This window comes from Ammospiza nelsoni, chromosome 10 (genome assembly GCF_027579445.1).
Source record: "Ammospiza nelsoni isolate bAmmNel1 chromosome 10, bAmmNel1.pri, whole genome shotgun sequence".
In the NCBI taxonomy this organism is placed as follows: Eukaryota; Metazoa; Chordata; class Aves; order Passeriformes; family Passerellidae; genus Ammospiza; species Ammospiza nelsoni.
Genome location: NC_080642.1, coordinates 16,717,031 through 16,729,308, shown reverse-complemented (window position 1 = coordinate 16,729,308; position 12,278 = coordinate 16,717,031).

Genomic DNA, 12,278 nt, shown 5'->3' with positions numbered 1-12,278 from the left:
TAAAAATACACAAATAAAATAGTAGTGAAACTGAAATTATGACTTCAATGGTGACGATATATTAAAACCACACTTGAATATAAAAAACTATGGTGAAATTCCAAATGAAAAAGGAAACACACAATTTCATAGAAGTAGACAACATCATGGAAATTCCAGAGGGTTTTTTTTCCTACTAAGTCTCTGCTTCCCCCTTAGAAAAATCAAGACTTCAAGAGCACACAATGTGGTTAAAATCTTCCTTAAATTTATCTGTACAAACATCTACTATTCATGTATTCTTCATACAATATTCAATCATCAGTGCTTCCTGTACAGAAATAAATAGCAGTGTGCAGTATTTTGATTCCATAAATAGTTGTAATCAAAACAAACACATGGAATGTTATCTTCACTTATATGATTAGACTAACAAGCACTGCTCATTTTTTGCAAGCTGTCTGTAGTTCTATGTCACAGTTATGTTGTACTTGCTTGCTGAATTTCTGCTAATTATTTTTGGTCTGAGCTGTGCTGAGAAGCCATTCCTAAAAAATTCTGATATTCACAGTTCTTCCTATTTTGACTTGGTGTCCAGCCTTTAGTCTCCAGCTGGATGAGCACACCATGTGAGAAGGAGATTTGTGGTCACATTTTCATACCAGTATGTACTTACTCTGTCCTGTGCTCTGTTGGAAGTGAACCCCAAAAGGACATAAACTCATTGCCAAGCTTTGCAGAAATTCAGGGCAACATTAACCGACTGTGAAATATCTCCTTAACTTTGCTGTATTAGTGAAGCCTGAAAGTTTTACCTACAGAGAAAACCTCCCAGGCTCTTTGATAGTTCTTATTTTGTCATTTGCACCAGACACCTTTCTGTCAATGGAATCAGCAAACACAAGTGGTGACAGAGTTTCTGCTTTTTGTGACAAACACACCAACCCCAGCTGCAGCACCCTGTTCCCATCAGTGCTGAGGTGAGGGGTCCTTGAGCACACTGCACAGGAGCACTGTGTGAGGCCCCTTTGCTTTGTGTGGCTCCATCCCAGTGTCTGGGCTCCCAGCTGCTTTGCTGTGGCTCCATTTCCACGCTGAACACCAGGCAGTGACCCAAACCAGGGCTGGGTGATGCTCTGTGGGCATCCTGCCAGAACGTTTTGCAGGAGAGGAACCTGACACTCAGCTGTCATTTAAGGCCAATTGATCTCAGGAATCAATGGGCCTTTAAAAATTCACCAGCTCACATATCCTTTTCAGTGATGGTCATCAGATGTTTCGTGCTCTGATTTTGTGGGCTTTTGGGAGATCCTTGCTTTTCAGCAAACGATGGCATATCTTTTGGTAAGAGGAAACTCACAGCCTTCACTTTACCCCTGGAGAAAAAAAGAGAAATCATTATGTGGATTTCAAAACATGCAGAGAAAGTAACCAACCTGACCAACAAGGAAACAGTAAATGCTTTCAACTCTTGCAGGATTTCATGCCATTCACATGGCCATCCCAAAGGACCAGGCATGGTGCTCTCTGCTGGAAGCATCTGCCTTTTTCCATTGAGTCTCACATCTCCCTGACCTGTGTTCAAAGCTGTGTGAGCACAGAACCCTGGGGGTGCATGTGCACCCACAGAGACCCTTCAGTAATTTTAGTATAATAGCCCTGAAAAGAGTTCTCAGCCTTTCTTATCCTGTATTTAAATATTTAATGTTTTTTTTTTTTTTTTTCATTTACCAAACACAGTGGGAATCCCTTGGTAGAAATAATACTTAAGAATATATGAATTAAAATATTTTAGACATGCAAATTAGAGATGATTTGTTAGCAGTGCTGTTTTTTTATTACTCGGGTGCAATGGCACTCTATAAAAATTCAAGGTGATACTTCTAGAGAGTTAATTTTAAAGCAAAAATATTCATATCACATACAGGATTATAGCTTTGGAGCAAAATGTGAGGAAGCTACAATAAAGTAGGAATAGGAAAACCCGACATGAAGCAGCATGCTGGAAAGCAAAAATGTCATCCTTGTAAAAAATTAAGCTTAATAAGCTTGCTGAACTAATTGCTAGAAATTACCTTACTGATGAAAAGCTAAGATGGGTGTCTGTGTCAGACACTTGAGGATATAATGGAAGCATCCCCCATAAAGACCATAAAGGATTCTAGATGGTTTTTTGGGTGTAAGAAACACAAAGTTTTGTGTTTCAGGATATCACCCAGCCTGCCAAGGGGCTGAGGTGAGAAGCTCTTCCTGCAGCCCCTTCTCCTGCAGCAGGCAGCAGTGGCACCCATCAAACCATCACTGCTGGCTCTGGCCACAGGCACCCAGCAGCTCCCAGATTTGTGCTGCAGCTCCGATTGCTCTGAAGGCTCTTTCCCCTCGTGAGCCAGCAGCAGGATTTGCCATTGCCATCCCAGGCCTGCCCCTGTTTGCCACCATGCACACCTCCCATGTGAGCTGGCTCCAGGACAAAGCCCCTGTGCAAACCCAGGGCACTGGGATATTTCTCTGTCTGCTCTGGGGTGCCCTGACCCCCAGGGCAGCACTGACTTTGACCCTCATTCATGGGGAAAGTTTCCTAGACTTCAAGATAGACTGGAATCCACAAAAGTGTGAAATAGATTATAGAGAGCAGTGTAGGTGTATCAGTCGGTGAGAAATTTAGGTTTTGGGATTTTTAGTATCTTGTGGATGGAAGCAGGATGGAGGCCAAAGGATGTTGTCCTGGGTTTCTTCTTCATGCTTCTTCTTCCTCCTTCTTCATGGGTTTGGGTGGCATTTTGTAATTGGGCAGTAAAGTCCCCATTGCAGCTCTTTGGGAGCAGTTATTGGGTTAAAAGGGAAAATAATCCAGGTGTCAGTTCTTATTTGGATAGTTTAGTCCTTAAAGACCTTGTACCAAGAGATTGTTGGCCATTCTGTGCCTCCTAATGAAAAGCTGCCGAACTCACAGTAGTGAGACTGTTTTACTGATAAGAAATAATAAACACCTGAGTCCAAATATGAATTACTGTCTCAAGTGCCTTCAATCCAGAGCCAGGGAAACCCACAACTGGGACCCCCACAACCCCCCAAGTGTGCATGTGCACCCAGAGAGAGCCCTGAGTGTCCCTGAGCCAGCAGGGCATGCACACAAACCCAGAGTCACTGGGTCAGGGTGCTTTGCAAAGTGATACCAGTTCCCTGCCAGGGACTAAATTTAGGTGTCCAACTGCTGTAAAACGCCTGACCCTGAAATGTCCTTACAGGAAAACCCAGGTGCCTCTGAAAGCTTGAATTGCTGTCCCCTGCAGCCTCTCAGAGAGGAGCTGGGCCCTAAATCAGCTTTGCACAGGGAGTGCAAGGGCTGGGCACTGGTCTGCTCTGAGGATGCAGGGGGACACAATAAAGCTGTTGTGCTGTGCCATGCACAGGCACCTCCACACAGGTGACACAGCCACAGCAGGTGTCAGCCCTGCCTCTGGAGCCCTGTCCCAGCACATGTGTGGGCAGGCAGGCAGAGCCTTGGGCTTCTCCCTGCTCTGAAGCCATTTGGATGATTGTCCTGTTGAGCACAGCCTGACTGGGCTGAACCCAGGAATCAGCAAGACTTCCCAAGGTGGATGTATCGGCAGCAGGATGTGGCTGGGCTGTCATATATCACAGTCTAATACTGCTGGTTCTACCTGTGGTTGCTGTCCTGTGATGGAAAGCTTCTCATCAATGAGCAGAGACACTCAGGGCTGGTCCAGCAGCCATTCCACTTCATTTAGAAGCTGTCCTCAGAGTACTTTTTTCGAGGCTGAAAGCATTAACTTGTAATGCTTCACTTACAGTAGAAATATGATACAATACATCTAAATCCATGAGCCACAGCAATCACACTTTAAAGGCATACTGCAGAATTCCTTGGTATTTCCGTGCTTTTTGTTCAAAGTTTAAAAATCACTTTCAAGCTTAGCTTGTCAGAATATCACATCAATCTGCAAAACTCTGCCTGGCTTTAGCAGAGCAAAGATTGCAACCCCTTTCTCTTTCCCTCAGCCTCTCCTTTCCATGACAAATTTAACCAGCTACCACTGCCAAACCTCATGCAGCGCAGAGGGGAGCACAAATCCCTCAAAAGAGATCTCCAGTCTGCTCAGGGCCCATCCACATTCAAACAACTGTTTTGCTGATAGCACACCAACAACAAGAGCAAAATCTGGGTCTGTCTAATGAGGATAAACCTGTGGCCAGCCCGAGCAGGTGGTGCTGGGGAGGCAAACCAAACCTACTGGCACTTGTAGACACGCTCCTGGAACAGCTGCACCTTGCTGGGCGGGCTGCAGGAGACACAGCTGGCTGGGGATCTTCCAAGCCCTTCCTCGTGCTCCCTGCTGGGCTGTGCTGCAGCAGGAGGGGCTGGTGGCACCTGCAGGAGCCCAGGAGTGCTGGGGGGCTGCCTGCCACCCCAGGGGGACCTGGTGCTGGAAGGAGCTGGGGAGGCACTGGGGTAGCGTCTCACAGTCATGGCAGCATCTGGGGAGCAGAGAAAAAAGCAGAGATAAAAGCAATACTAACACTATTAATAATAATGGCAATTCAGATATCCTCAATGTATTTTTGGAGAGTGGCTTTTAAGTGTGCAGATAGTGCTAGAACAAGGGGGAAGAGTTTTAAGGTAAAAGAGGGGACATGAGTTTAGGAGGTGAGGCCCTGGCGCAGGTTGCCCAGGGAAGTTGTGGATGTCTCATCCCTAGAAGTGTTCAAGGCCAGGATGGATGAGTCTTTGAGCTACCTGCTCTGGTGGAAAGTGTCCCTGCCAATAGCAGGGGTGTTCAAATTGGATGATATTTAAGGTCCCTTCCAACCACAAATGATCTACCATTCTATTTTTAACCATTGTTTTGGGGCTCAAAACCATTTTGTATGTGGTGAAGCTGAGAGGCAGAGGATGCCAGACAGCCCCTTTAGGTCCCACCCTTTGCCCTAGAAAGCAGCTGGAGAGGAAGAGCCACAGGGTTAGAAAGCACTTTCCACAGCTTTCCCCTTGCCAGAAGACCCTGGAGCTGCTCCCAAACTGATGATATTCCCCAGCCACCAGCAGCCCCTCCAGGCCACGGGGTCAGTGGGATTGGCAACAAGCACTGTTCACCACAGCTCCCCTCTGGTTGCATGGAAATCCACTCGTGCTGCTCAGCCTCTCATATCATTCCCTCACCTGGATTTGTCTCCACAAAAACCTGTGGGGCCATTTCTCCAATACTTCTCACCAAGCCACATTTTGCCCTGATTCCTGCTTCATTAATTCCTCCAGAAGTCCCAACCAGACTTCTATAACTGAGGAATGTTTCCATTTTTCTCCTCTGATAAAGCTGTGAAGAGAATGCATTCCTATACATTGACCCCTCTCTGCCTCAACAAGAACAATCTATGTTATCTGCAAAAATAAACTGCACATCTGGAGTGATGTATGCAGCCAACCCGTTATTTTTTGTAGCATTTTTCTCATCTTTGACTAAGGCAGGATGGGTTATGACATGGTTATGAAGGTTGGCCCTTTTCTGGCTGGAACAGAGAGGGGACAGGCATGGGGAGGAGAGTCCACACCTGCAAAAACCCAAAGCAGAAAGTCAAATCCCGCTTAAGCAAACCAAACTCTTTGAGTGGAATCCTTTGTTTGAGCAGCAGTAAAATACTCTGAGCTCAGCTAGGGGGGATGCACCCTGCAAAGCCCACAGAGCCAGGCACGCGGTGCTGTGGGTTTGCTGGGAGCACAGAATGGGGCCAGGACACTTCCATGGATTAACAAGAAGGCAGCTGGCAGCTCATCCATCCATCCATCCATCCATCCATCCATCCATCCATCCATCCATCCATCCATCCATCCATCCATCCATCCATCCATCCATCCATCCATCCATCCCCGTTCCCTGCGGGCCCATCCTGCACGGGCAGTGCCAGGGATGCCAGCACAGCCCCTGGCCGGTACCTGTGTGCTCCCTGGGCGCTGCAGCGGCCGCGGCGCCGCCCTGCAGGGATGCTGGGGATGCTGGGGATGACGGGGCTGCCGCCGGTCCCTCCGCACCAGGGCCGCTCCCCTGTCGCGGTGCCGGCAGCGCTGTGTGCCCGCAGCCCCGCAGCTCTCCCTTCAGGGCCCGGTTCTCCCTCTCCAGCTGGCGGATTTGGGAGCGCATCTTGCGGACGAGCTGCAGCAGGTGCGGGTTCCCCTCCATGCTGCCCTGCCCGCGGAGCCGCTCCCGGCCCGGCTGGCCCTGCCCTTAAAGCCCCGGGACAGGCGGGTCAGATGCCGGCCCTGGGGGCTGGACAGAGCTGCCAAGGCATGGCCATGATTTATTCATGCGGGGATCGCGTTTCGGGGCAGAGCTGGCCTCTCCCCCCGCGCAAATCACGGTCAGCCCCGGCAGGAACCTGCCCACCCCTCGGGTTTCTCATTTCCTTTGGTTTGCCCAAAAAACCCAGTGGTCATCTCCATGGCACAGAGAGAGAGGATTTTCTGTAAGCTCACTGGGGTCCGAGACATTTGCTTACCCTACCAGCTCCTGGATGCTGCAGGAAAATGTTTGGTGCCTCTCAGCCATGGCACACTTGCAGGCTGCAGATTTTGGTGGGTGCATCTTCAGTGTGCCTGCCTGAGCCTACTGCAGACACCTGTAACTGTGTGGGGTTTGCTATAAAACACCTCCACTTTGCTGGACAACAATTCATCTCTTCCCTAGCTTGGGGTGATTTACACGCTGAGCTTTTTTTGCTCTGTGTATCTGGAATTTCAATTCCAGAATTAGTAATTTCTCTGAGGAAAGCTAAATTTCTAAATGGAAGCTGATACAGCACAAGAACCCGGCTATGAACAGCCCGTGCCAGCAGCTGTGATGGGCAGCAGGAACACCAAGGCTCTCCTGGAAGGCTGCAGCAGGGCCTGGCCCTCTCTGGGCACCCAGGGACAGTCACTGGAGTGCAGCTCTGGCACCAGCACCCGCAGTGTAACCAGAGACAGACCTGGCAGGATTCTTGCATAGCAAGAGAAACACAATCCCCCTGCATTTCTCTCATCACCCAGTCCCTAAAGCCATCTTTCTTCTGGCAGTAAGATGCAAAAGCCTGTGGAGCAGTCTTCCCACCCCCCAAATCCTTCTTCAAAATACAGAGCTGAGAATGCCAGAAAGCCAGCAGGGAAATAATTTAACACACCTTCTGCTTTGAGGTCCTTCACTTCCCAATAGCTCAACAGTGACTCAGGAATAACAGAGAGGAAAATAAACATTTCATCTGTGTGCATTTCCCCACTCTGCTGCTGGAGGCTGAGGGAAGAAAGGAAAACTTTTGTGAGATGCTTCAAACATGAGATGACTCAGTCTTTGTCTCTCCAGAGGTGCCAGAAGGGCTGTGGGTCAATGGGGAGGTGCTGCTGGCCAGCACCAGCCCTGCTGTCACCTCCTGGGAGCCTCTCCAGAGGGCTGTGCGTGGTTCAGAGAGGTGAAACAAATGTGAGTTCTCAGGCTGCAGATGAAGCCCACAGCACCCATGCATTTTTGTTGGGCTTGGGCCCAGGCTTAAATAACAGTGCAGGTGCCCCTGTGCTGGGGATAACATGTAGGGAGCATTGTGGGTCTGTTTCTCCAGCAAGCAGGTCAGGCACTGAGCAGTGACAGCACCATGTGAATTATAATATTGCTGCTGACCCTGGCAGGTGTGGCTGGGCAGGGGACACTGACCAGCTCAGCAATCAGCTTACCCCAGCTGTAGCTGCAGACATCTCCTCTCATCCCATGCTGCTGCTCCTCTGGAACCAGACTGGAGCAGGCACAGACCTTCTGATGCACCAGAAATGTCTGAGGAAACTTGTCTTGTAACCCTGTAGAGCTGCCCCTGCTGAAAGGGCCAGATGACTCAGGAGTTTTGGACAATGAAAACCTGGCAAAGCTGCCTTTGCCACTGGGCTGACCAGAGTGTTCCCTGAAAGGAGAAAGAGCTCCATGCACCCAACCTTGTTTTCTGTCAATTCAGTGAGGTCCAAGGCATGTGCTTACCCTGCCAGCTCCTGGATGCTGCAGGGACACATGCTGGGTGCCTCTTAGCCATGGCACACTTGCAGGCTGCAATTTTGGTGAGTGTCTTTTCAGTGAGCTGCCTGAGCCTACTGCAGACACCTGTACCTGTGTGGGGTTTGCTATAAAACACCTCAGCTTTAACAGGAGGGCCAATTTCTCAGACCTGAGATGCTTCAGCAAGTTGTTCTTGGCAGGATATGGACCCAGATAAAGTTGTTTTCACGCTCAGTCATATCCAAAGCTCTTGCTAGGAGCCCCATAGCAATATCTCTGTGTGACTGCTGGTGGATGTGCTCTGTCTCAGTGGACTGTACAAACTGCATACCTAATTTTATTGCAGCAAAAAACCTGCAAACAAAACACAGAAACCTTGTGGAACATCTTCATCCAAAGCATGGGGAGCTCAGCTCTTTGTTCTACCCCTGCCCAGTAGGGTGACATGCAGCAGCAGCTCTGTGTGTGTGTGCAGGGTGACATGCAGCAGCAGCTCTGTGTGTGTGTGTGTGTGTGCAGGGTGACATGGAGCAGCTCTGTGTGTGTGCAGGGTGACATGGAGCAGCTCTGTGTGTGTGTGTGCAGGGTGACATGCAGCAGCTCTGTGTGTGTGTGTGTGTGCAGGGTGACATGCAGCAGCTCTGTGTGTGTGTGTGCAGGGTGACATGGAGCAGCTCTGTGTGTGTGTGTGCAGGGTGACATGCAGCAGCTCTGTGTGTGTGTGTGCAGGGTGACATGCAGCAGCTCTGTGTGTGTGTGTGTGTGCAGGGTGACATGCAGCAGCTCTGTGTGTGTGCAGGGTGACATGCAGCAGGGGCTCCCTGGGGAAGGGACAGAGTGAAAACTGCCACCAGCAGGAAACAGCACCTGCACAGCCACCACCACTGCTGAACAGTTTTGTAGCTGTCTCACTTGCCAAATCCCTCTTGCTCCCCTGAGGTAGGTGAGATAAAGTCAAAAAGGACTCATTGCTACTCTAACACAATGATTTTTTTTTAGCTTACCACAGCATTTTGTCCCGGAGAATCCATCAGCAGCAGGTGTGTGGATGTTTCTGTGACATGCTGCAGCCGGAGGTGTGTCCTGCCTCCCAGTGGCCCGGGAGTCCCCGTGCAAAAAGACAGAGCCTCCCTGTGCTGGGGCTAAACCCAACCCACAGAGCACAAGCACTGGCACTGCACCTCCAGCAGCAGTGCCTCAGGCTTCCACCTGGGCCATCAGCTAATTAATCACTGACCAGATTCATTTCAGGGCTGTTTGGGGCACCCCCAGTTTTAGCTATGGGGGTACCTCCCATCCTCTGAGCTGGCACCACTCTGTAGCCAAACAGAGGAGCCTTGAGGCTCATTTTGGTACATGATACAAATACCAAAAAATACCCATTCTTATTCTGAAAAGTGTGGTTTTTGGGTCTTACCTATTGCACAGCTGAAACCTGCTATTCCCAAGCTCCTTCCGAGGGACAAGGGGGAGAGCAAAAAAATGCACTTGCTTACTTTTAACAAAAAATAACAATATTTATATAACATTTACCTCTTAACAGGCCCATAGAAAGTGGCATTGGGATCTGCAGAACCCATGCACATGTCACCTACGTACATATTCTGAGTGCTCCCAGCAGAGTGACAGCAACCCAGAGACTTGGCAGGACCAGCCCAGGAGGAACTACGAGGCTGCAGGGATGCTCTGTCCTGGACATGGAAGTGGGAGCACTCCAGCTGAGTGGGATGGGGATGGGACAGAAGGACACAGGACATGGGGACAGGGGCCAGGGGCTGCCTTAGGCATGGACGGGAGCAGCAGCACTCAGGGGGGAAGCAGCAGAGTCTCTGGAATCCCCCAGCCTCATGTGTAGCCGGGTGTGAGCGGGCAAACCTGGCCTTGCCTTCCTCTCATGATTAATTAAACTAATTAAACACTCCCTCTCAGCCACAGCTGAGTGGGGACTCGCTCACAGCCTGCACAGTGAGGCAGTTGTGGATGGTGAGCTCTACAACTTCCTAGAAACAAGATGGCAAAAATCAATTATATGTGTAAAGCATTCTCAGGTTTCGATGTCTCGTTAGGTAATGATGGCACAAAGTTGTCTGCTGAGTCTGTTAAAAGGTAATTGTTTAACTTATTAATGTCTGCTAAGCATCCTTTTCCTTTTGCAAGGACCATTTGCCTGACTGTGCCTTAACTCCCACATGTAAGCAGAAAATCCCACATGTCCCATATTGAAAGAAGCTTTGATTTTAAACATTCAAAGTTTCTGAAAGGGGTCTGAATTCCAGCAGGGGATGCTCAACAATTTTGAAAAACCAGGCTTTACCTGAAAATGTGAAATAGAAACACCAAGATACATGAGTCACATCTGAAAACTTTGGCTATGGTTTTGGACTGGGCTGGCATGAAGTTTGGCTACAGAAACATTTCAGACTTTTAAGAGGGCACTTTAAGTGTCTGTGTTGAATTTCCAATGCTCTGCCCCTTTAAATGGATGCGCAAGTTAGTGTGGAATAATCAGAATTAGTCTCTTTTATGCCAGCCCCCTGCAAGCACAACATATGCTGCAAAGTACAAACCCATGCCTCATGCAAGAGAATCTTTATGCTCAGCTGGAGATTTTCATAATGAGGAGCTCACAACTGGGCCCAAAGTTACCTGCACAGAGCTTGCAGTTGCTTTCAAATTAAAACAAGCCCTCACTTATGAGCGAGAGCATCAAGATTACAGAGCACAAAATACATATTATTATAATTATTATTATTATTATTTTAATTTTTATTATTTCTTACTCTGCTTTCTCTTCTCAAGCAAAACACCCCATATAAAATGTGAGTATATTTGAAACCCTGCAGCTATAAGGTGTCTCACCACAGGCAGTCTGTGCAGTGACATCTAAATCAGAACTGCAGACATCACATGGCATTTGCAGGTCACAAAAGCCCATCACAGTGGAAGAAACACCCTCACAGCTGTCCCTAACAAAAAGTGAGTGACTCCAGCTCGCTGAAGCAGCACATGGGGAGCACAGCTTAAAAAGCACACAAAAAATGTAGCTTCTGTAAGATGAGGAGTAGTTCACAGGAAAAAAGGAAACTGCTGCCATGCAGATATAAGATGCTCTAGTGAGTTATGAAAAACCTCAACCTGGACAGAGATGTCAGTAATTATGATTGCACTTTTGCATTACTGAGAATTCTGTAAAAATGCTTGTACATTGTCAGCTCAACAAAACATTACAAACCATGCACATATCACTTACTGGCCAGGAGGCTCTCCCAGATGAGCTCTTTACCATCCTCCTTAAAACCACTCAATACTCCCTTGGCCTGATAATCTACATGCTGTGGCAGCTTTCCCCTAACACTGCTGGTTTCACTGTACTTTTACTTTTTCCCATCTCCAAATGCTCCAACACATGCCTGGAAGGTAGGAAAGTTACTTGATATTTTCCATAGCTAATATTTCACCAAGGAACTGTGCTGGATTGTTCTTGAAAAGAATAACAGTGTCCTCATTTCCTCCCCCAGCTGCCCAGCGAGCTGCTGGCTGCCCAGAGCTGCTCTCTGTGGACTGCAAACCAAAACAGGCTGGAAGGGCCCGTGTGGGCACCAGGCTGGGGTCTGCATGCTCTGCCACTGGCCAGGAGCCCACCCTGGGCTGTCAGGGCTGGCTCAGCCCCAGCCTCATTTGGAACAAACTCTGTGCGTCCCTGATTTAACTAATTTTGAAACAAAAGCATCAATTTGGCATTTCCCAAAATTTCCCCTGCTTTTCCCAACTAAAATTTGTTATTCTGTTCAGTTTTAATTAGCAGATAATTTCAGTTGTGTTTCCCAGTAGGAAGGGTTCTGTGTTTGAAGTGGAGGAGAGGCCAGCCCAGAAGGAGGCAGGGGAGCAGAGCTGTGAGAATGGCCACAGCACGGGGTTTGTAAGGAGGCAGGGGATTGTGATCCTGAGTCCCTGTGATCCAGTGTCCCAGCCTGGGCAGCCTGGACTCTGCACTGCTCCAGCACCTCTGATCCTGGGCAACTCCTGAGCCACTGTCCCCAGCTCTGTGCTCACACTTGGACCTCCCATGAGCTGTGCTCTGCTGTGGGGCAGAGCGGCTGTTCCCATCACAGCTCACCTGGGCAGAGCGGCTGTTCCCATCCCAGCTCACCTGGGCAGAGTGGCTGTTCCCATCCCAGCTCACCTGGGCAGGCAGAGGCTGTTCCCATCCCAGCTCACCTGGGCAGAGTGGCTGTTCCCATCCCAGCTCACCTGGGCAGAGTGGCTGTTCCC